The 24,239-nt window shown below is 34.2% G+C and overlaps 1 protein-coding gene across 4 annotated transcripts in view; it reads right to left on the minus strand.

Moving 5' to 3' along the window:
• LOC129757634 (diacylglycerol kinase 1) overlaps nt 1-24,239 on the minus strand; it is a 459,105-nt gene that overhangs the window by 397,601 nt on the left and 37,265 nt on the right. For 3 of the 4 annotated variants that reach the window (XM_055754909.1, XM_055754905.1, XM_055754908.1), the window contains exon 2: nt 5,314-6,338. The gene's annotated coding sequence lies outside the window, so the exon portion shown is untranslated. Of the gene's footprint in view, nt 1-5,313; nt 6,339-19,800; nt 20,742-24,239 lie in introns of those variants that run through there. The other variant, XM_055754906.1, reaches the window with a different exon arrangement.

Here is a 24,239-nt window from a genome sequence, read left to right on the forward strand (position 1 = left end):
GAGTTGCCAGATTTCCTGGTTTTATCCGAGTTTGTCCGGATATTTTATACAAAATATGAGAACATTGAATAATAGGGGAGATAAAGGCACAACGAGCATCCAGGGCATAATAAGCACTCCATTTTTCTACAAAAGTATGTATTTTCTTAAACAAATTTTCAAGAGGATTTGTTTCGTAATACCCATAGTATTAATTTTTCATCAAAAAAAGATATATCCTTTTCATCTTTACAGAAATATTAAATATTAACCATCTAGGTTCTCGAGTGACGAAGATATTATAATTTTTGAGCACCACCAAATAAGCTTTTATCACCTTTAAATCATCTTGATCAGAAATGACTGCACTGCAACATGATTTACAGATTGTTTCTCAATTAAAATTTTCGATTTTTTACTTCAATCAATTTTAAAAATCAATTTTTTTTTTTTAAATTTGTTGACCTGAGGTAAACAGAGCACTATCAATCAGGGCACGATGAGCGTTTCCTGCCGTATAATCTAGCAGCTTATTCAACTCGATGAAGTCAACAGAATAATATTTATTTATTTATTTATTTATTTTTCCAACATGTAGTATAAGGTAATTAAATTCCTTTTAAATTCACTACACTTAGTATTTCAAAGGTAAATAACAAGATGTTTCTTACACTATAATTCTCTAATGTTGTTTTTAATAAACTTACTGATCCCCCCCGTTGAAAAAGTTATAACACTAGAACTACAGCTTGACTTGTTTCATCTGTCGATTTGGCCTATTGGAAAAGTGTCGGAGAGGTAATCATAAGACTTGAGTTCGATTCCTGTCCGAGGGGATTATTTTCACATACCATTCATGATTGACTTTATTGATTGTTACATTATAAGGCAAGTAGCATCATCCGTCAAACAAAACACCAGCAACATAATGTGTGAGCATGTGTTGATTGTTTGAATTCTCAAACAGATTTTGTTATATGTTATATGTTTGATGAATCTAGGCCCCACCGTTTAGTGCAGGTATGTCAAACTGGGGGTTCGCGGGCCGCATGCGCCCCGCGGCCCAGGTCAATGCGGGCCCAGGTAGCCCCGTCTTAAATTATCACAAAATTCCCTACTACACAGAAATACGATGGCTTTCCTACTACAAAATACTAAAAAATTTTTTTTTTGCTACGAGAGGAAATAATATTATTTTTGGAGATGAAAGATTTTTAACGCGGCCCGCAGACTTAAACGAGTTTGACATGCCTGGTTTAGTGCAAAATGCATCGATCATGAATGATAAATGAAAAAAAAAATTCACCTTGACCAAAAATCAAACTCGAGTCTAATGATTACCTCTCCGACACCTTACCAATAGGCTAAATCGTCAGATGGAACAAGTCAAGCTGTAGTTCTATTATTCAGATGACTTCATCGAGTCAAATTCGCTGCTAGATTCCTCGGCAGAAAATGCTCATCGTGCCCCAATTAATGGTGCTTATACTGCCCCAGGGGGTTCTCATTATGCCCCTACAGTGACTGGTTTTCAGCTTTCGGCAAAAAATTATAAAATGCAATTTTAAACATTTTTATCTACTTTTTCAAGTTTCATCCAATTAGGCAATAGGCAACTATTTCAGAACACGAAACAATAATGTAATTCACATATTATAGCTGTTTTCTATGGTTAAATAAGCGTTTTCCTTAAGGTGACCATTGTGCCCTTATCTCCCCTACCCATATTCTGCCCGGATTTATAAACTTTTTTGACAAATCTAACAAAAAAAAAACAAATAGTATTGTTTTTTTTTTCATTTATGCCTCAAAAACGATTTTTTTGAGAAATTTTAAAAAAACCATGAAAGGGTTTTTGGAATAATATACGATTTAAAATCTTTCGAGTTTCGGTGAAAATTTTTTTTCCACTTTTTTCTTGGTTTCTGTTGAGTAATTTCTGGGTTTTGGCAAAATTGGCTCAGATATTGCCCGGACTTTTGGTCGTCAATAATGAAATTAAATGCCCGGATTTTACAAGGTTTTTGTATACAATTGCCCGGATTTGTCCAGTCCTGATACGTATTGGAAAAAGTCTGGCAACCTAAGGTATGAGTATTTGTGTGTATACCCAGGTAACCACCAAGCATTTAAAACAGCACGTAAGTAGCACTATATACGCATATACGGCAGATGAATTAAAGCTACTAAGCATTAGATAAGCATTTATGTAGCCCTGAATGCTATTCAAATGCAGGTTTTGGCAAAATATACGGCTACTTTAGTGCTAAACCCTACAAATGTTCCCAACTTGGCATTTAAAAAGCATTTGAAATGCTGATTTAATGCTTCGCCGTTTCTTAAAAAAAAGACCTGTGATCACCACTCACAGATATTTTTATCTCGTGTTCTTCTTTACCGACCCACTCCTCTCTTTCTTTGCTGCATATCACCCTCTCTTTGTTCACTCGACCTTTTACCATTGTATACCACCCTTGTGTGGTGAAAACTCTTGGAGTTTATGTTCCTCCCCCTGGAACGGGATTTGAACCTGGATCCTAGCGACATCAATATCAACGGACGATTCCTTTATCCGCTGAGCTATAAGAGAAGACCTGATGGAACATGATATTTTTGTCCCATATAAACAACACGTCACCTGCATTTGAGTAGCATTCAGGGCTACATAAATGCTTATTTAATGCTTAGTAGCTTTAATCCACCTGCCGTATATGCGTATATAGTGCTACTTACGTGCTGTTTTAAATGATTGGTGGTTACCTGGGTTGTGTTCATCTTTAAACAATGTGACACCTTTTTCATTTTTCCATTCTCGCGAGTCTTATGGGTTTGATAATGTCCATCGTAGATTTTACTACGGAATCCGGCATCTGTTCGCTTAGGTGCACTCTTTATTGGATAAGTGTTTACATTTAAATCCTTTTAATGTTCTCCAACGGTGGTGCATTTTAAACATCCATGAAAAGCATTGAAGTTCACGGTTCCTGAAAAATTATGGACAGTTACTTTCACATATAACAGAAAATAATTATAGTTTGACAGTTTCTCGAGGGGTTTCCAGTAAACGGCGTGGCTCCGTAGGTAGCATGCGATCATATCGCGATAAACGCGATAAAAGAGGTTTCAGCGCGGAATGGGATATTTTGAACTCTAAACTCCATTGACGAAGAAACGTTGAAAGATCTGACTCAACTTCAATTATTCTATCGTGGCCATCTGATTCATCGTCAAGGCTATAATAATCTTCTTCTGAAGGTTCTGCGTCCTCCTTCGTATCTAAGGCATCGTCATCGTAATTCAATAGAGGTATTGAGGACGTATCCAAAGGTGTTACATCTGGAGCATCTTGCGTTGAAGATGATATTGGAAGTGGATAAGTACTTGTTGACGGTGTATTCAACAAAGTGTTTGGTGTGCCCGAAGGATTGGCAAGATCACTGTTCGATGAATCATCTATTTCACTATACCGCTTCAAATTTCGATTGTATGAACCACTTTTGATGATATTTTCCCACTTTTTTTTATTATATGCACAATATTAATCACTCTTCAAATATTCAAAACAAACATCTGTACACAAAGAAAAATATGCCATCTATAAATACGAAGGAATGGGTATAAATCAGGTACGTTGGTATATAAGTTGTTTTGTTTGATTATACCTAGACATTATAATACGATTATGAATGAACAACCAACTGAACACCTAGGTAGAATTCAGCAAACTGTTCAAGTTAAGCATCATAATGAAAACATTTGGGTAAAATAAAGACACATATTATTATTCACCCAAAAATCCGTTTTACAAAACCCTCTACGATTTACGGTACCTACAAACCAAAAATAAGTATCTCCAATAAATCAGCATTATATCTGCATTTCCACTGCTTCTTGCAGTCTGTTAGCATTTAATATGTGTAGCTGTTTTTAATCAGCATCCAAAATGCGATTTTAAAAATTTTTTTCATTGCATTATTCAAGCATTGAAATCGCTATTTTATGGCTATTGTGCATTCAAAAAGCTTTTTACTGACTAAAAGCTTTTAAGGGGGGGGTAGGGTCTAACGGGTATAAAAAAACACCATTTTCACGATTTTTTTCTAGAGCTATCGTTCTAACAAATGTATTCAAATTTTTTGCATTATACAAAGCATTGTTAAAAGAACATTTAGTAATTTTTTCGTAGAAAAATATTGAAAAATGAGCCGGTGACGGAGCATTTTCGAGGATGCCTTTTAGAAAACAGGATTTGCGGTGGACACTGTATCTCAGCACAGAATCATCTGAATTCAAAAAATCGGAGCAAAATATTTTTTATAGATGTTTTTCTGGACCCCAACGTTTTTATTTAACTTAAAAATATTTTTATGAAATTTTTGTGACTGTTTGAAGTAAAAACTACGATTTTTCACTTAAAAATCCGCCATTTTTCACCTATAAAATCTCCCCAAAGTAAAAAAATCAAAAAATAAAAACGTTGGGGTCTGGTATTTTATATGTAGAAACTATGTTCCAAATTTGAAAAGAATCGGATAAGTAGTTTTCAAATGACGATGTCCACGGACTTTAAAAATGTGCTTTCGAGAAAAACGCGTTTGAAGTTTCTGCTCTTGCTTTCTTGCAGTATTAGATAGGAGGGGATAAAGGCCTATAACTTCTACAGTTTTGCTTCAATTGACTTGAAAATTTGACACAACATTCTTGAAATGTTTTACAATAAGAAAATAAAAAAATAAAAAAATCGATTTTTTGAAAGTGTTAGACCCTACCCCCCCCTTAAATAGAACATCACATGCTAATTTAAAACAACTATGCATTTCAAATGCTTATATGCTACAACAAGCAGCGGAAATGCAGATATAATGCTGATTTACTGCTTATACTAATGCTTGGTGGTTACCTGGGTATGTTTGTCGTTTTTATGTTTTTTTTACTACTACCTAAACCAACCTAAAAAATCAGTTTGCTTAATTAAGGATTAGTTAATTCTTTATAATTTCAGACATTCAGGTTCAAAGTTTTGGGGCAACCTTAATTCTTTTAGGTTCCAGCCATTCTCCTCCAATAGCCATATCTCAACAGACCAAACGTGCAGTTTAAAGGGTTATTCTTTACGCCTTCCGGATGTCATCTTGAACCCCGCCAACTTCCGCTCAAACAGTGCATCGCAGTGTCGAAGAAAATTATTATTCCACTCGCGAAAAATGGATGTTTATGAGCAGTTGGAGCAGAAACCGAGCAGAAAATATTCATCATATACAGATGTAACTCCAACAAACGAACTAACAATACACGAATACCTGAAGACAGGAAAACCAAAATCATAAAACTTACCTGAGCTATTTCTGCACAATGGCTGAACTTTTGCTTGCTTCTGCCACCCAAACACAAGTGAACGGAAAAGCTGCTGCTGCTGCTGAGGCTTTCCTCGAATGGCTTGAAAAGTTTACGCCTCTTCTCAGGATTCTTCACGTGTTTTCCGGTACACAATTTTATGGCTTGCACTCGCGTGTGCGGGAATAAAACTAGCCCGGGTTTCACTCCTATTTATGGATCCTGTGCTGTTGCTTGCTGGCACCTTTCACTGGGCACAATTTCCACCTTCCATCTCTCTCTCTCTCTCGTAAGGGGTCAGGCAGCTAGGGGTCATCCGTTAAAACTTGGTCTTCGCGCCGTGTTACGGTCGCCATACAACACTACACTAGCACATCAACTGATGCCGCCGCTTTTTGCTCTACTTGAACCTGAAACCATTCGAAATTTCCACAAGATCAACGGCACCGATCCATCATCCGATTTCCCCTTTCCTCACTCCGGGAAAAACAACTCTTCCACTCAAAATTCAACCGACGTGATGAGAAGAGTTTAACGAGGGAAAAAATTGAAAAACCAAACTACACGGCCGCGGCTAGACAAGTTGCCGCACTTGAGTCTTTTCGACCCGTTTCTCGGATGCCCTCCTTAGCCGGAAATGGACAATTCCCCCAAACTCAAACCGTTTGATGGCCGCCCTTCTTCCACACGGAACCAGTTGTGCCGAATTACCAACAGCTGTTGCCCGAGTTCTAAGAGTTAGTTGCTGCTGCGGTCAGCTGCTGATGATAATACTCCAAACAACGATGATGCTGACAATGATGATGGCGATGATTTCGGTGACGTAAGAACAAAAACCCGGGAAAAGTTTTCCATCTTGATCAACGCTGCCAAACTGTCCGTTTTCGTGAGAAACTGCCGTTTCAGTGTTTTTGTTGTGCTGAGCTTTCTCCCTTTGATTTCGCCTTCCCAGTAGTTCCTCAGATTTTTCGCGCTTGATCTGCTTCAGCTGCTGCTGTTGTTGGGGGAGGCCAATCTGTGTGTGTCTAAAACAAGACGAAGGAACAAAGAAAACAAATGAGCAAAAAACGGAAAGAAGGGGTCCAGGGTGAGGGTTTATTAAGTTTGCAACGCGTGGCGGGGGGCTTTCGTTCTATTTTGGGACAATCGGAAAACTTTGGCCGAAAGTTAAATTTCGGCTTGTGAACGCTCGCCATTTTCGGCACTGATGAACAGATAATCTATTCTGGAAATATAGAAATCTGATAAGCAAACAGAGGCCGTCCTCCCTCCAAGCTTTGTTTGGGTAGGGGCTTGACTTGACTTGGCTTCTAGGGTTGTTAACTCAGCAAAAGTAAACCCCGAAGATAAGCAGCGGCTGAAAGGGGAAATAAGATCTTACGACTTACTAAGTAGTTTTGTTCCATCCAACAAACAAGTTGGCTTTTGATTGTGGCAATTCGATATTGGAAATACAACTGTTTGACTTTCACTGATTTATTTTGCTTGATTTTACGACTTCGAGAGAATTATTTGGCTTCAGTAAAGTATACTATAGCCAAATATGCCTCGTATTTTGTTACTAAAGTCATGCGGTTGTGAAGGTGTTTGAAATTTAAAAGAAAATCCAGAAAAGCTGATTGATTTAATTTTCATACAATAGTATGTGGCATAAAACTGACTCTTTTATCCTTATGGTGACCGTCAAAAATTTGTTAGAAAAAGTTTCAACGTAACCAAACGTCAGCGAAGCATAAAATGACGATCAATGAAAGAACCAGCAAGAATAAAGTGGACAATAAATAATTTTTGATAAACGTTAATTTAATAATATTCTGCAGCACAAGTTTCAATTCTTGTAGTATGTTTGTAAGTAAAGCGTTCCATTTTACCTGATCCCATCCGGACTTATTCTCATATTTAGCGATAAATCTTGAAAGAAATTATTCTCATTATTCACTTTCTTTAAGAAAATATATAATTTATTTGACACAATTCAAGATTGTTTCTATTTTTTGAAATTGAAAATTTTGTGTCATAGAGGAATTTTTTGAACACTAGACGTAAAGTTTCACCATTTGAAAAATTCTTTAAAAAAAAATATTATAAGGCCCGGTAAAATGAAATTAATAGACAGCCTTTGAAACTGATTTTTCCACAAAAGCTCATCCGTAAAGCTTAAAAAATCAAATGTCTTGATGAAAGTTCAAAACTTTTAAGTACCTTCAAACGAAACATCATGCAACAGCAGGGTTAGAAGCAACATTTATAAACCAAAAGACTAATTCAATTATTATTTTATTATAATGTAATAAAGTTATTATTTAATCATAACAAAATAATGATGAAATTGTTTCTCACATCGTTAGATAGTTTTCAAAAGTTTTTAATCCTCATATACTTTGATCTTAGCCTTTAGGCCGAGCAGCGATAAGTTATTGATTCTTAAGGAAAATTTAAAGAAATCGAGCAATAGATGTACAAATTTTTACTTTTTTCGATACCGTAAAAAACTTTACCCAAGAAGACGAATTGCTTAATGATATCACCTTAAAATTTTATATTGTTTTTATCATCCTATTTCAACACTGTTTGTGTAAAAATGTTTTACGGAAAATCACCAATTGTTTAAAAAAATATTTTTATAATTTAGTTAAAATGCATCAAAATGCAAATGAATGATTCGCCTTTTAAATCTCGTTTCCATACGCTGAAATATGATTGTTTTGAAACGCGCGATTAATTGTTATAAAATTTCATCCAACCTTACTATCAATTTTTATCAATTGAGCTAGAATTTTTTGTTGTATTTTTACCCTCAAATGTATGCAGTACTCACGTGCTTTCTCTTCAAAACCATTTTTAACAGAAAAAAAATAAAAATTTAATTCGAACAAAACCAAAAACTACTGCAGTAGTTGTTTTATGAATGAAGACATCACAAATGTATCAAAAACTATAAATGTTCAAAAGTTTTCATTTGATTTTTTATTCTAAACTAAGTTTGTTGCAACTTATCCTTTTTTTCTAAATAGGGTGAAAATCGCATGTTTTTCGTAAATTTAAAAATAACTGGCGAAACCAATAATTTTTCTGACTACGTCAATTTGGTGTCCCATAAACCTTAAAACTTTTGATGTGGTATGATTATATGTGAACATTAACTTTTTAGAAGCCATTGAATTTGAAAAGTGTTGCATGATGCCCCAGTTGACGGTACTTAGTATAAAGTTGCAAGATTCTTTTCGGAACGTATCCGGGCCGTACAATTTGGAGCTATTTTATTTCAGAACCTCGCAAAATCCGGACATTTAATTCAAAAATGGTCGATAAAAAATCCGAGCAAATTTGCATAAAACCCATTCTGAACATTTTTGTAAAATGTATAGAATATTGATAGTCAACAAACTCAAACTCTGATTAACTAAACAAAAGTTGTTTGGTGAAATTTGGCCCTGGGAATTGTCAGTTACAGTTGGGGATTTTTTTTTATTATCTGACAATTTGCGCCGGGGGTCTTCAGATTTTCCCCAAAATTGAAAATTTGGTTCATTTTTGCGACTCAAAAACACATGTATTTTTTCAGATTTCTAACATTTTTATTTTTTGAGTTAGCTTCGGTTAGATTTTTTTGTAAATAAAAAATAACCATTTTTCAAAGCTACATAACTCTGTTGTTTCTCAACGGAAATTATAAAATAGCACATCAAAATGCATTGAAATTTTATCAGCTTTCCAAATAGAATAGTTGAAAAAAATTAAATAATGACCTTCAACATGAAAAGTTGTAAATAAACTTTAAATTGCGTCTAAAAGTACCGTCTGCACCACCGAATATTTTGCAAAAAATACCATTGTATAGCTCAATTCATGATGCAACTTTCATCTGAAGACACCAAAGTGGGCCATTAACACCTTGAAGAGTTATGAAAGAAATAATGACAATAAATCTCTTTTTTAGCATCGAAAACAAACAATGGTCGAACAATTGCACTCACATATGGAGATATCAAGCACTTCTAACAACATGGAAACAAAAGAACTTACCAAAGCAGGTAAAAAACACTTCTTTTTCGTGCTTTGTAGAGTGTTTGCAGCAAAACTGACTTAAAATTTTAACCAAAATTCTGAGTATCGTATTGTTTATGTGATATAACTAATAATGGGAATGATGCTTTTACAACCTGGTCATATACTATATAACTTATTAATTTTTCGATTAAAGATCATTGTGAAGCATAATCAATGCCAATAGTAGAAGGTTCAGTTCCTATGTTTGGGATCACAAAAATGTGATTAAAAAAATGGAATATAGACGTGCTTTACGTATTTTTTATATCGGGAGCTAAGCACTGGACACCAAAATCCTTTCCCATTGATCAAAAAAGTATGAGAAAGTGGCACAAATGTTGTAGAAATAATCAAAGAGCTCAGTATGACCAGCCCAGGCTGTAAAATGATGAAAATATGATACTTTACCGTATTCGTTTTCTACATTCGCCCAGTTTTGAGGTTAACCATACTAGAACGAACATAATTCGTCGTCAGTGTTTTGCTGCCTCGATCGCTCACACACGAATCTTCAGTGTACCACCGTCCATTTTAAATCAAATCTGGGGAATTACGGATGCAAAACTTAGCGCATAAACTTCTAAAAATGGCAGTAAAATGTGCATAACTTGTTGTGACCTGGTGCAAAACTGGGTATAAACGAATACGTTATTAGATTTTTGGATATAACATGAAGTCAGTTAAGCTGCAACAATCTACCGCCCCTTCTTTCATAACAGTCCCATATACAAAAATAAGCAAGCGAGACAATCAGCTTTTTCTGTTTTGGAATATATTTTTAAATTGTGACCACCACTTTCAGCATAGACGAAAATCGTTTCTAGGTTGTCATAATAAATCGTTAGGCCTGAAATTTTCGAAATTGGGTTATTGGTAAGGTCGAGAGCACCATTTTTATTCATTATGAGACTGTTAATCGACCATATTTGAAACCTTTTTCGAATCTACTAGCATAACAGTCCCATACAAAATATATTTTTCTCACAAAGCTACTTTCTAAGACTTAAATTTGATCATTTTTGAACTTCTAAATGCAATTGTCAGAAAAAGAAACATACTTTTGCAAAAAAATATCATGAATTCCACATTGTAAGTTGAATCTTTCTACGATTTTTGATTGCATCCGATAGTTTTTCGCTCAGGAAGTCATTCCTAAGAAAGTCAGACCTGCCTTCGAAAACTAGTGTGCATCATTCGACATCAAGTGAGTTAAAAAAATGTTTAAACGATTCAAAGCAATAAACCAAAGACTATTTCGCCGAAAGGTATATTTCATATAGGACAGCCACGAATTAATATTTTTTTCGAAATTTCTAGAACAAAACCTCTTTTTTTAGTCTTTTATGTTAAAGCCTTATGTTGACCTAAACTGACGAAAATTCATATGGGACTGTTATGCGAGTAGGGGTAGTCTGAAAAGGACGAAAAAATAGTGTTTTTTACCTGCTTTGATAAGTTCTTTTGTTTCCATGTTGTAAGAAGTGCTTGCTATCTCCATATGTGAGTGCAGTTGTTCGACCATTGTTTGTTTTCGATGTTAAAAAAGAGATTTATTGTCATTGTTTCTTTCATAACTTTTCAAGGTGTTAATGGCCCACTTTGGTGTCTTCAGATGAAAGTTGCATCATGAATTGAGCTATACAATGGTATTTTTTGCAAAATATTCGGTGGTGCAGACGGTACTTTTAGACGCCATTTAAAGTTTATTTACAACTTTTCATGTTGAAGGTCATTATTTAATTTTTTTCAACTATTCTATTTGGAAAGCTGATAAAATTTCAATGCATTTTGATGTGCTATTTTATAATTTCCGTTGAGAAACAACAGAGTTATGTAGCTTTGAAAAATGGTTATTTTTTATTTACAAAAAAATCTAACCGAAGCTAACTCAAAAAATAAAAATGTTAGAAATCTGAAAAAATACATGTGTTTTTAAGTCGCAAAAATGAACCAAATTTTCAATTTTGGGGAAAATCTGAAGACCCCCGGCGCAAACCCGTCAGATAATAAAAAAAAATCCCCAGTTGTTTGAGTCCAGAGGACCAACTTTCTTTCGATCTTCGGTCTTTAGGTGTTAAACTAGATCGAACTTCCTAGTCTTCAAGTGCTAAGCTTAGTTGAACAAGCAGTTTTTATCGGGTTTAAATCGAAATAGGTACTTTAACTTTAACTTTGTCTGTGCTTTAACAGTCAGTGATTAGAATTTGAAAAGAAATTCATATGGTGATGGCTCATGGCCGTAGGAACAGGGAGGGTTTGAGGGTTAAACCCCTTCATGACGGTCCAAAAAAGCAAGCGAGGTTTTCTACTCTACACTTCATAACAAAATTACGACAAAAGAGCAAAGTTTTTCAAGAGTAACAATCTACACTAAAAAACTGATGGCAAAACTTCAAAAGCCCATCCCTAGTTCAAAATTCTGCTACAGTTTTTCAAAATATTTTCCCTTGTTTATAGAAATTTAGGTCTGATTATTAAATTTAAAAAAAAAAATTCTTCAAAATTCTGCTACAGTTTTTTCAAAATATTCTCCCTTGTTTATAGAAATTCAGGTCTGATTCTTAAATTTTAAATTAATTTTTTCGGAAGTTCTGGGTCCATATTCCCTTAACCAAAATTGTATTTCTACATATTTTCGAATTTATTTTTCTGTATTCAGTTTAGGATTCTTGATTTTCAATTCAAATAATCATAAGAAATAAAATAGCAGCTTTGAAATTCTGGTTCAAACTTTGTTTTACATTGCATATCAAATTTTAATCATGTTCTTGAAAATCATATATATTTTCAATATATTGATAAAAGTTTTCCGAATATTAAAAAAGATGAATTTTGTATTATATTAAAATTCGAAGTTTTTAACATTAATTCTTACACAAAATTCAAACATTTAAAGCTTCGAAATGGTGATCGTAAATTAACAACTTAGATATAGATTCATCATTTGAAATTCACATTTTAATTCAGATTCATAATACAGATTAAAAATAAATAATTGAAATAATCGATTAAGAATAAACCAGAACTACAGATCTACAGAATAACTACAGAATTAGATACATGAATAAAAGCCCTCAAACTTGGCTCATAAAATTCTTATCTGGAATCAAGATCCGCAAATCGTATTTTTTGTACATTTCAGAAATCGTTTAGAAATTCGGAACAGATTCCAAATTCAGAAAAAGATTTAGCTTATAAATGAGCTATTCAATCAACATTAAATTGTTGAGGAATTTAAGAGAACATGAAAATTTGCTTGTGAATACATTTTCCAGACTTAAAATTTTAAAATCAAAATTAGTTTGTACACACAATTCAACTGAAAATCACAAATATAAAGTAAGTAGTTGTAATTTTCAATGTTTTGTTTTATACAAAAAATCTCAAATTTTTTTTTAAAAACATCATCCACAGGATTTTTATTATGGAATTGATTCTTATGAAAAAAAAATTTGCTGTAAAAGAAACATATACAGTAGTTTTTCGATTTTATCACGGTTAAAAAAGATTTCACCGTCAATATGGCGAAACCGTGAATTTGGCGATGCTTAAAATCAAAGTGGAAAAGCTATTTTTATTTTCTTTAATCAATAATTAATAATGTTTTCAGTAGTGGAAACGTTTTGTATCAATAAATTTTTATCATAAGATGTAATTATCAAAGATAACTTAACACAAAGGATCAATTTCAGTGTAAATTATTCTTCTCTACAGCAATTTTAAGACTTTTTCATGAAATAAAACCATGTAGAAGTTAAATTTTATAGTCTAGGGGAGATGGGGCATAATGACCACCTTAAGGAAAACGCTTATTTAACCATAGAGAACAGCTGTAGGGGAGATGAGGGCATAACGAGCACCCAGGGCATAATGAGAACTCCTTTTTTCTACATAAGTACGTATTTTCTTAAACAAATTTTTATAAGGACTTGTTTCGTACTACCCATAGTATTAATTTTTCACCAAAAAAGAAATATCCTTTATATATGATGTAATTCACATATTACAGCTGTTCTCTATGGTTAAATAAGCGTTTTCCTTAAGGTGGCCATTATGCCTCCATCTCCCCTAATATGTGAATTACATCATTGTTTCGTGTTCAGACACTCAAATAGTCTATTGCCTAATTGGATGAAACTTGAAAAAGTAGATAAAAACGTTTAAAAATGCATTTTTAAAAGTTTTGCCGAAAGCTGAAAACCAGTCACTGTAGAGGCATAATGAGAAACCCCCCGAGGCAGTATGAGCATCATTAATGAAGGCATAATGAGCGTTTTCTGCCGGGGATTCTAGCAGCATATTCGACTCGATGAAGTCAACTGAGTAATAGAGCTACAGCTTGACTTGTATCGTCTGACGATTTGGCCTATTGGTAAGATGTCGGAGTGTCAATCAGTAGGCTCGAGTTCGATTCCTGGTCGAGGTGATTTTTTTTCATTTATCATTCATGATCATGATCACTAAACGGTGAGGCGTAGATTCATCAAACAAAGCAATATCAAAATAATCATGGTCTGTTGGTAGAATTCAAAGAATTAACACATGCTCATACATTATGTTTCTGGTGTTTTGTTAGACGGATGATGCTTTGATGCTATTAGCCGTATAATGTAACAATAAAAAAAATCAATCATGAATGGTATGTGCAAAAAAAAATCCCCTCGAACAGGAATCGAACTCGAGTCTACTGATTATTTCTCCGACACCTTACCAATAGGCCAAATCGACAGACGAAACAAGTCAAGCGGTAGCTCTATTATTCAGTTGACTTCGTCGAGTTGAATTCGCTGCTAGATTTCCCGGCAGAAAATGCTCATTATGCCTTCATTGAAAGTGCTCTTTTTGCCTTTAGTGAACAAATTAAAGTAAAAACGCGTTTTAAAATTGATTTAAGTAAAAAATCAAAAATTTTATGATGTTGAAAATTGAGAAACAATGTGTAGATCATGTTGCAGTGCGTACATTTCAGATCAAGATAATTTAAAGGTCATAAAAGCTTATTTGGTGGTGCTCAAAAATTATAATATTTTCGTCACTTGAGAACCTAGCTGATTATTATTTAATATTTCTGTAATGATGAAAAGGATATTTCTTTTTTGGTGAAAAATTAATACTATGGGTAGTACGAAACAAGTCCTTATGAAAATTTGTTTAAGAAAATACGTACTTATGTAGAAAAAACGAGTGCTCATTATGCCCTGGGTGCTCATTATGCCCTCATCTCCCCTACATCTTATTAATGTGAATTATTTAATTTTAATGGAAATTTAACAGTCGTTATCTCTTATGTCGATTTTGAAAAAGAGTAAAAAAAATGCATCAAAAAAGTTTCTTCTGCAAATTTCAAATTACAATATTTTAATCTTCACTTTTTTGATTAACTAAAAAGTTTACTTTTTCGAAAAATATTTTGAAATTTGTTCAACATAGACTTTTAAAGTGTGTTTCTCGAAATTTGCTTCATGAGAAGATATGTAGAAAAACAGAAATCTTGATCCATTTGACATATTTTGAGGAAAAGAAAATTCAGACAATACTAAAGGCTGTCCAATCAGAAATGCGCACTAGACTGAGTCGATTTGGGGTCATTTTTGAATTTCTCAAACCCTGGGGTCTTAAAAGCTTCGTTTTGGTCCAAAACTCATCCATGATTTTTTGCAGAATTTTTAAGTAACGTTTACATGAGTAAATTTGAACTTTTAGGTTTGTATGGGAAAATTGAATATTTTGTACTGAAAAATCAGCATCATTTTTGTTTCTTCTGTGGAACCGAGCCTGCTAATGGTTTTGGTGCCAATTTATAAAATTCCTAAAGGAAATTTTCCGCTGAACAACTTTGTTGAATATCATAACTTCGTATCTTTTTAGACAAAAAAGTTATTAGCTCTTTAACAGGTGTATGTCTTTTTGGATTGATAAACCATGAATTCAATTGACACCACTGCTTGTGCCCCACGAAGTATGGCATGAAAAGTGGTCTTGCAATTCTTCGCTAGGCACCCAGCAGTGGTGTCAATTGAATTTCTTGTTTATCAATGCCAAAAGACATACACCTGTTAAAGAGCTAATAACTTTTTTGTCTAAAATGATACGAAGTTATGATATTCAACAAAGTTGTTCAGCGGAAAATTTCCTTGAAGGAATTCATAAATTGGCACCAAAACCATTAGCAGGCTCGGTTACACAGAAGAAACAAAAATTATGTTGATTTTTCAGTACAAAATATTCAATTTTCCCATACAAACCTAAAAGTTCAAATTTACTCATGTAAACGTTACTTAAAAATTCTGCAAAAAATCATGGATGAGTTTTGGACCAAAACGAAGCTTTTAAGACCCCAGGGTTTGAGAAATTCAAAAATGACCCCAAATCGACTCAGTCTAATGCGCACGCCACTCTTTCAAATAAACAAATTAAACAAAGAAATCAGAGACACTTATCTCTCTACAAAAACGCTTAAATTCACCCATGTCTTTATATTATTCGCATTACCAAAAAAGTTTACTTTTTAGAGCGGCTAACCAAGCACAAATAACAACACTAGCGTTAGCGTGACGTTAAAATACTTATGCCGATTATTACTATAAGTGTTTTTAAAATCCAAATGACGATTTTAAACATTATACAGCTAACGTAAACTGTTGAATGGCTTTTTCATATTATTGATTACCCATATACCATAACATGAACCATAAAAAATATCATAAACAAAGACGCTCTCTGCTTTTGAACGAAAATTAAGGTTTAAAAAATGGTTTCTGAATGATTTCTAAAAAAGCGTGGTATATCGAAACAATAACCGTGATAAAATCGAGCGTGAATTTGGCGAGTATTGATAAAATCGAACAGTGATAAAATCGGAAAACTACCTGATTTTCACCTTAAAAATATGCACAAAATTTTATGTTTTCTCCGTGTATTAACATTTTCAATAATGCAGGTTTTTTAAAAGCCAAATTTCGAACTAAAATCAAAAATTTAGTTCAAGTTTCATCAAGCAAATTTGTTCCAAAAATTATTATTTCTTACTTTTTTGGAGTATTTTGTTTATTTTCATCAAAGGATAGAACCTTGGAATTTGCAAAAGATTATGGTAAATTGGGCTTGTTTGGTTTGAGTATAGAATAGAAGAAATTTAAGGCTATTCTGAAAAGAACTTATTTTATGCTCCAATCGAGTACGTTTGATCTACCAATCTCTTAAACAAATTCATAGATTTTAACCATCGATGAAAGCAAATTCCATATTTCGTTTCTTAAGGTTTCATTGAAAAAAAAAATAAGCTCGCCCTTAAGTTTAAAACGATTTAATACGATAACTATTAATGCGTACTTAAAAATGAATAATAGTTACAAACTAAAATGAGTTTCCTCAGTTAAATAATGACACGTTCAAAGTTTGACGTATAAAATAGAACTGAGCCTAGCTCCTCATTTTATTTGTATTTATGTCCAACTCAATAACTCCTTCGGAGTATTTTATGGCAAATTAATCGTTTTTGGTATAAGCCACAAAGCTCGAAAATACGATACACAACACAAACATTTTATTTTTTATTTTATTTTTTTAATTCTTGCATTGTTGGGCAAAATATCATAGGTGAAAATCAGTCAGCAAAACCCCCCTCCCCCCTGAGTCCGTTCTTCCTACGGCCCTGTGGTGACCTGTCTTTAAATCAATTGAGGTAAACATGGATTATAAATTCCTCACAAATAAGGGAAATATTTAAATTTAAAGCAATATACCTTGCAATTGTGCGAAACATTCAAAGTTATTTTAAATAAGAGATGTTTTTCTTTGTTCTACCTATTTGGTGCTGCAAGTCTTCATTCAAAAACTGGTAATTAGGTGCGGTAATTTATTCAAATCTCGACAAAACTAATAAAAAAGTAATTCCAGTTGGCTGGTTGTCATTATATTGTAAAAACAAGTCCTTATTTTACTGAATGTATGTAAACATAGGAAAAAACATAAAACTCAAGTGAGGTTATTTTCATTAGCTAGTTTTATCTTAATTGGTTTTAATTGGAAGTTTTGAAAACGATTTTAACGTTGCTGACGTGTTTTGATAAACATATTGAAATTCCGAATATTATTCCTCACTTTCGTCTTGATTTTTTTTTTTCGAATAACCACTAAATTCTGCCTAGATTTTTTGGAAAACGTTTTGAAAAAAATCCACATCAAATTCTCAGATTTTTGGAAAAAAAAATGATTTCCTCAGCATTCATGAATGTGGAAAAATTCTCCAATACTCACTCCGGGGTTCCGCTTAGCTTATCTTCGAGTGAAATTATTCGAGAGATTTTTTTCAAGAGTGCCCCTCCTTAGCTGTTATATATTCTTTTTTAATTTCGATTCTTTAGTTTCTATTTCCTTTCCTAGATTTCTAATATTTGGGATGATTAAAGTTGTGTTAATTTTTTAGACCCGGGGTAATGACTATTGAAGCTGCAAATGACGGGAGCACAAGTTGTTCAACCGAATATTTTAAAAAGATTGGGCACTGTTGGATCAACTGCATCGAGTTCTAAGAAAGTGACATAACTTTAAATTGATTATACTGTTTCTTGGTTTGTAAAAAAATTTAAAATAAAATTCCAAGTTTGAATTTGAAGAAATTTCGAAATTTCTTTCAAACTGTTAGCATTATTTCCTGTTTTCTTAAATCACTTGAAACAATTCAAAATCTCAGATTCACAGTATTACATAGCTCGTAGTATTACGCAGCCTATGATTTCAGCCACAATATCGTCTATTGGGACTTAACTATCAGGAAATTTTTAATCTTAAATCATTAAAATATTGCACAGTGATTAAAAAAAATGAAATGATGTATTTCCAAGCGGAAATACTTTCTTACCGATTAAAAATACATTAAAATCTGTGATAAACCAATTAATTGATCATCATTTCGTAAAATTTATTTTTCAAGCTGGGTACAGCTTCTTTATCTTAATCAACGGAATCGCTAAAAAATCCCGAAAATTCCCAAAGCCAATAAAAATGCTAAATTACTAAAAATTTACACGATCTAAATTTGAAAAAAGAAACAGATTGATCAAGGAAAATAATAGTTCTAGCTTGATGGCTTAGGCTTAAACCTGAGGAAGAATGACCTTATCGGGTTGAGTTCCTATAAACAAAGAAAAAAATCTAAAACTGGTAAATACATTTAATTTGATAACAAATATGTTTTCTCGTTTGTAAACTTGGTGTAGAAGTGAAAAACGACAAATAATCTATGAAACCAAAAAGTTCCAATAAAGAAACGCTACGAAAAGATTCTGAATGTTCTATTTTTCAACTCTCATAATTTAAAACTCCTGTTTCGCAAACTGTTGACAGGAGCAAAATCATCGGCAAAGAAGTTACATATTTTGAAGCAAAAAGGACAGTTATCTGATTTTTTTTTAGATTTGGTGTCTGCCTAACCAACTTCAATCGATAGCGATTTTTTTTCTACATTATTTCAAATTTTTGCAGCGAAAATTTGACAAGTTTGTCGGTTATAGTGCTTAATTTTTGGATCTTGTGTTTTATAATTGCTAATTGATTTTCAAGGCATTAAAAAGGTTGAAATGTTTTGCAATACTACTACCTAATAATTAAAAATACCATGTAGATAATGTTTCTCATGCAGTAGAGTGTTAAAATCGTCATTTTCAATTCAAGGATCGTCAGATTTTCCGATTCCCGGGAACGCTTAAATAGCCGGAAAATGGACACTCTATAGCATTAAATCATAACATAAAATTTAGACTCGAAGCAAGGTTTTTATTTCCTTCTTCAACTGGTTTACCTTGAGTTTCCTAGGAACAATTGGATATGCAGTAAAAATATCACAATTTTGTTTTTTATTACCTACACATTATATTATGTTGTTATTTGACTACTGTACCTATTGAATCAGTTGGCACCGAGATCGGACTTTACCAAAACATCATTAATTTCAGTTTCAACCATTCATGCATAAATCGAGCACCACATCCCTCTTTTGATTCTAAACCCCTTAACGCACCCGAAGTTAATCCATTACCGACAACGGCACTATTCTGGACCGGCACCGGAAGAAGCTTCTAGCTTCCGGCGGCGATACTAACCCGGAACCGAACCAGTGAATAATGGATTCCTGCACCTGTTGAGCACACATTGCACTGACTGTTAGTTATATTGCCGGTAATAGAACGTGTTAGCAGTGGGTGTTGGCTGGCATCATCAATCATGTTCCAGTTAGGTTTCCTGATTCCGTCACCATTTACTGAAGGAACTTGATTGGAATTGGAATTACAGAAACTTGGACATAAGTGACACTAATATGCTAGACACAATCCAAAATTACAAATTTGCAGGTTACATTTTTGAGTTAGCAGCCTTCTGCTTAAAATCTTTTATAAAGTATTCAAAATTCAAATTTTTTGGTATCCAGAAAATTACCTTGCTTTAATTTTTTGATGGAAACTTCTCCTTCTACTGCAATCAGCATAAATTTCAATAGTCCGAGCAAATTTCAACCTCTCTATGGAAATAGATGAAAGGTTCGATGACTGATGAACGCATTACGCACAAGTACGCAAACAATTTCACATAAACATTGGCAAATGGTTCACACTTGTTTTATCTATTTTTTTCCCTTGAGTTTCGCCGCAAGGCGGTGACTTTTCTTCCCGTGGCACTCGTCACTCCGTGAACGGAATTCCTATTTCGTTCGGGAAATGCTATCAAATTCTGCTCTTTGATATAGGATCGGAAAATTTCATTCACGCTTCGCACTTTTGCCGTTGCACATTTCAGCCGCGGCACAAAACGATTATATCAGCGGACTTTTCCGCGGCGGTTTTTTGGGGCTGGTATTTATTCCATATTTATTTCTGCTCCCGTCGTACTTGAAGCCGAGTTTCGTATTTCACATTCCCGCGACCGGCTGTTGGCAAAAATTGGAGGAACGCCACTTCTCTTCGAGCGAAATTCAATTTGGCTTGGCGTGTGATTGGTTTCAGCTTTTTCACTTTGAAGAAAAACCGCACCGAGTAGGGGGGGATGAACGGAACAAACAAAAGACGTTCACTTTCTTCCGACGCTGTCGATACAGGATCTTCAATTAAGCGCAAAAATTTCGAGATTGACCATAAATTACACAATTTAACACCTCACCCTGTCACTGAACCGATGGCAATATGCTGCCATGGCACAAATACCACCACAATACGTTTCCAGCTGTTTGCTATAGGTTTTTTTTCTTCCACTATGATGCTATTCGGGAGGTATTGTAAGAATTAATGTTCTCAACTATCACAAAACCTGATGATGAGCAGAGCACATCGCCTAAATCGAAGGGAAAATCCACGCCGCGAAAACCTCTCGAACTCGACTCTCTGCGATCGCTAACGGAACTGAATGGGGGGATGTTCGATGCCAAAAACTTCGGGCAACCGGATGGCAGTGCTCAAGTTTACACACTTGAGAGTCCGACCGACTCCCCTAAGCTGGATGATGGAAAACACGCGGCGCTCCCACAGACATCGACATGAGTAACAACTGTTTTTCCGAAGCGGGGTTCTCATTCACTCACATTTTCCGAAAACGTACACACGCCGTTCGGCGGGTTGATAATGGAAATAACAATCATCCAAAACAAGTTTTCCGCTCTCCATTCTCTCTTGGGTGGAAAGTTGGCTTTGTGTTTTATTTCTGCAGGGTGGCCAATTCAAAAACTATCCCTAGAATTTTTGCAAACTTCAATACGGAATCTGACAACAAGAAGAGTTTCCTCAACAGTATTATGTTATTGCAGTAACAATTTATATAGCAATATTTGAAAGAAAAAGTTCTCCTTTTTAAAGACCTAACACAGTCTAGAGTTGGCTTCATTATTATTCGAAAATACTTAGCATTTCTTACTGATGCACCTTTGAAAACCTAGGGCTTGTCCTTTAGTAGAAGTAGATATTTAAAAAAAATCCTTTTATGGTTCTTAAAAAACGACTTATCATCATTAATATGGTTTTCACTAAAAAATAATTCTTACCAATCACTGTAAGACATTTTTGCCCATTGTTTTGTTCGCGTTGCAGAGTGCAAAATTCTTGAGGCGATCGTGAAATCAGATCTTGGCCGTAGGATTGCGGGAAAATTTGAAACAGATTGAAAATTTCAGAATTCAGGTTCAAAATTCAGATTTAGTTTCAGCTCGGAAATGAGTTCGCCAGTCAAAATAAAATTAACAAGATGACTATTTCGGTAAGGAACTAAAATTGCCAGAGATCGCTGGCTTATTATACTGATTGCAAGTTCGATTTGAAAAATTAATCAAAGTCAGTTCGTTTGCACAATTCAGCTGAAAGTGACAAAAATTTAGTAGAATTTGAGTTCAACTGTGTAAGGTTAATGAGTCTTATGAAAAAACGTTTTTTTATAAAAACATCAACAGGAATTGATTTGTAATGAAAAGTAATTGATGATACAGAAATATGTTTCTTCTCTCAAAGAAATTACAGAGAGTTCTATATGTTTTGGCGTATTGTTCAACATTATTAATATTGCAGTTTTTAAGAACCAAATTTTAAACAAAAATCTTTAACAAGGATCGAAATTGCATGAATCCTGGTTTGGGTGCCTGAAATACGATTCAAAATCTGGTCATGTTTTTCGATGGAAAATTAACGATTCAAATTTGGTTTTCTTCATTTTTGTTGAAAAGTTTCTGGATTTTTGTAATTTTTTTCGAATACTGCCCGGATTTCGGTTTAAAAATTCAAAAACAAAATGCCCGAATTTCGCCAGGTTTCAGATAAAATCCCGAATCTGCCCGGCTCGGATAAGTGCGGAAGAAGTTCAATGCAAATTTTAAGATTTCAAACACCACCACCCCTCCCCTACAGCCCTGAGTTAAATTGAGTTTTATTTTACACTCTTTCGTATATGAGAACAAAAAATTCGAAACTACAGATCCCTCCATATTGTTAAAATGCTATTTAAATAAGCGGATATTGATCTGAATTTTTTTATGTAATACAAAAAAAAACTTAAATATAGGTTGCTAAATTTTGAGCTGCCCCGCGATATGTTTTCTCCACGAGAAGAAATTCATATACTTTGTAATTTATCTTATTTTATAATTTATAAAATGCGAAAATCTATCACCAAGGTTCAAAAACACATTTAGAGGAGAATGAGCAAATCCCCGCTGATACATAATTCCTTGGATTTTTATCGAAACTGAAATGTCTTACAAAAATCAAATATTATTGAAAAATTTTCCAAATAGAACAAAACCTAAAAAATTTTTTTTGAGTAATGGTACATTGTTCAGAAAATTTGACAAAATGTTTCCCTCATCAAAAATGGTAGTAAAATATTTATTCCAATATTTAAATCGTTAAAGACTAACATGAACTTAACAATTACATGTTTTCAAAGCAATCTTAAATTATCATTTTCTTTTAATAAAAAGTTTCCAAAAGATATGTTACTGGTTCAATTGTTTAAGGATCAATTGAACTCATAACATACATTTTGGAAAACAAAATTATTAACAAAATTGAGAATTTATTATTGCTTTGAAAATATGCCATTGTCAAAAAAAAAAATTTTTTTTTCGTAATAGATCTTGATTATTGCTAAGCGAAACTATTAATATTAATCCTACAATTGCCTGATAAAAAGGACTCAAAAATGTGCTTTTATATAAAAGTTAGAAAACTGCGCCTTAAAGTATGCAATGACTATATGAGACTAACTTTAAGAATTATTTTTGTCTGAAACTTATAAACTGTGAAATGAAAACTAATATAAATAGCCAAAATAGTCAATGGACCTTTTAACTAGAGATTTTGCTGAGAAAACCTTGGCTGGCAGCAAGTGAAGACGATGGCTCTGGATCGCCCACAGAGCAGTGTTATGTTCCTCATGAGGATGGGTCCTTTCCTTCTAAAAAAAGTAATATAAAAGAGAAGGTATGTTTTCTTCAGTGTTCGGAACTTCGCAATTGTATTTTGTGCAAACAATTACATCTAAAGGGCCGTACAAATACCACGTTGCAAAATAAGATTTCCCCCTCCACCTCTCTCACCCCCTTCCTGGACAAGCGGGGGCATTTGGCAAACCCATACCCCTCTTTTTTAGTTGGAATCCAAAGGTGGTAAATCCTGATTTACGGATTGTTTTCCAAGGCACGGCGAGCCATCACATCCGTTCTGTTTGCTACTCTGGGTCCATGGAAACGATGGAAAGACTCATGATATACTCCGTGTATACCTCCTACATACCTCCTACATACTTACATACCTCCTACTTCCTAAATTCCACCTAGGACCGCACACCTAGTTCCCACCTCGAATTGTTCAATGCACTATCCTTCAATAGTGGGAGGCCTATTCGCCCTAGTGCGCTCCAAAGCAATACCTACTCAAAGACGAGAACAGTTTTAGCAATACCTCTCATCATTACGACTCGCAGTCCGAACTCTTCTCTAACTTGAGAATCGACACATCTCCTCACAATGACTTGAGGTTCCCACAGAAACCGCTCTTCACACGACTCGAGATCAGACCCCTCCTCGCATCGACTCGAAGTTGACGTACACATACCTCTCCTCTGCACGACTCAAGGCCTTTTCTAGCGACTCGAGATCTAACCTCTCCTCGTGATGACTTATACCTCTCCTACTGTTGATTAAAGGCCTGATTTCTCCTCTTGCGACTCGAGTCCCGACCACTGATCGCAAAGAAGGGGTTGGCCACACAAACCTCTCCTGACTCGATGCCTGACCTCTTATCTCCAGGATTCGAGATTTGCCACCTTTATGCCGGTCGTGTGCCGATCGAGAGCAGCTTAATCTAAACTCGCGCCTATCACAGCATACGCGCGGTACTTAA

This window comes from Uranotaenia lowii, chromosome 3, assembly GCF_029784155.1.
Source record: "Uranotaenia lowii strain MFRU-FL chromosome 3, ASM2978415v1, whole genome shotgun sequence".
NCBI lineage: Eukaryota > Metazoa > Arthropoda > Insecta > Diptera > Culicidae > Uranotaenia > Uranotaenia lowii.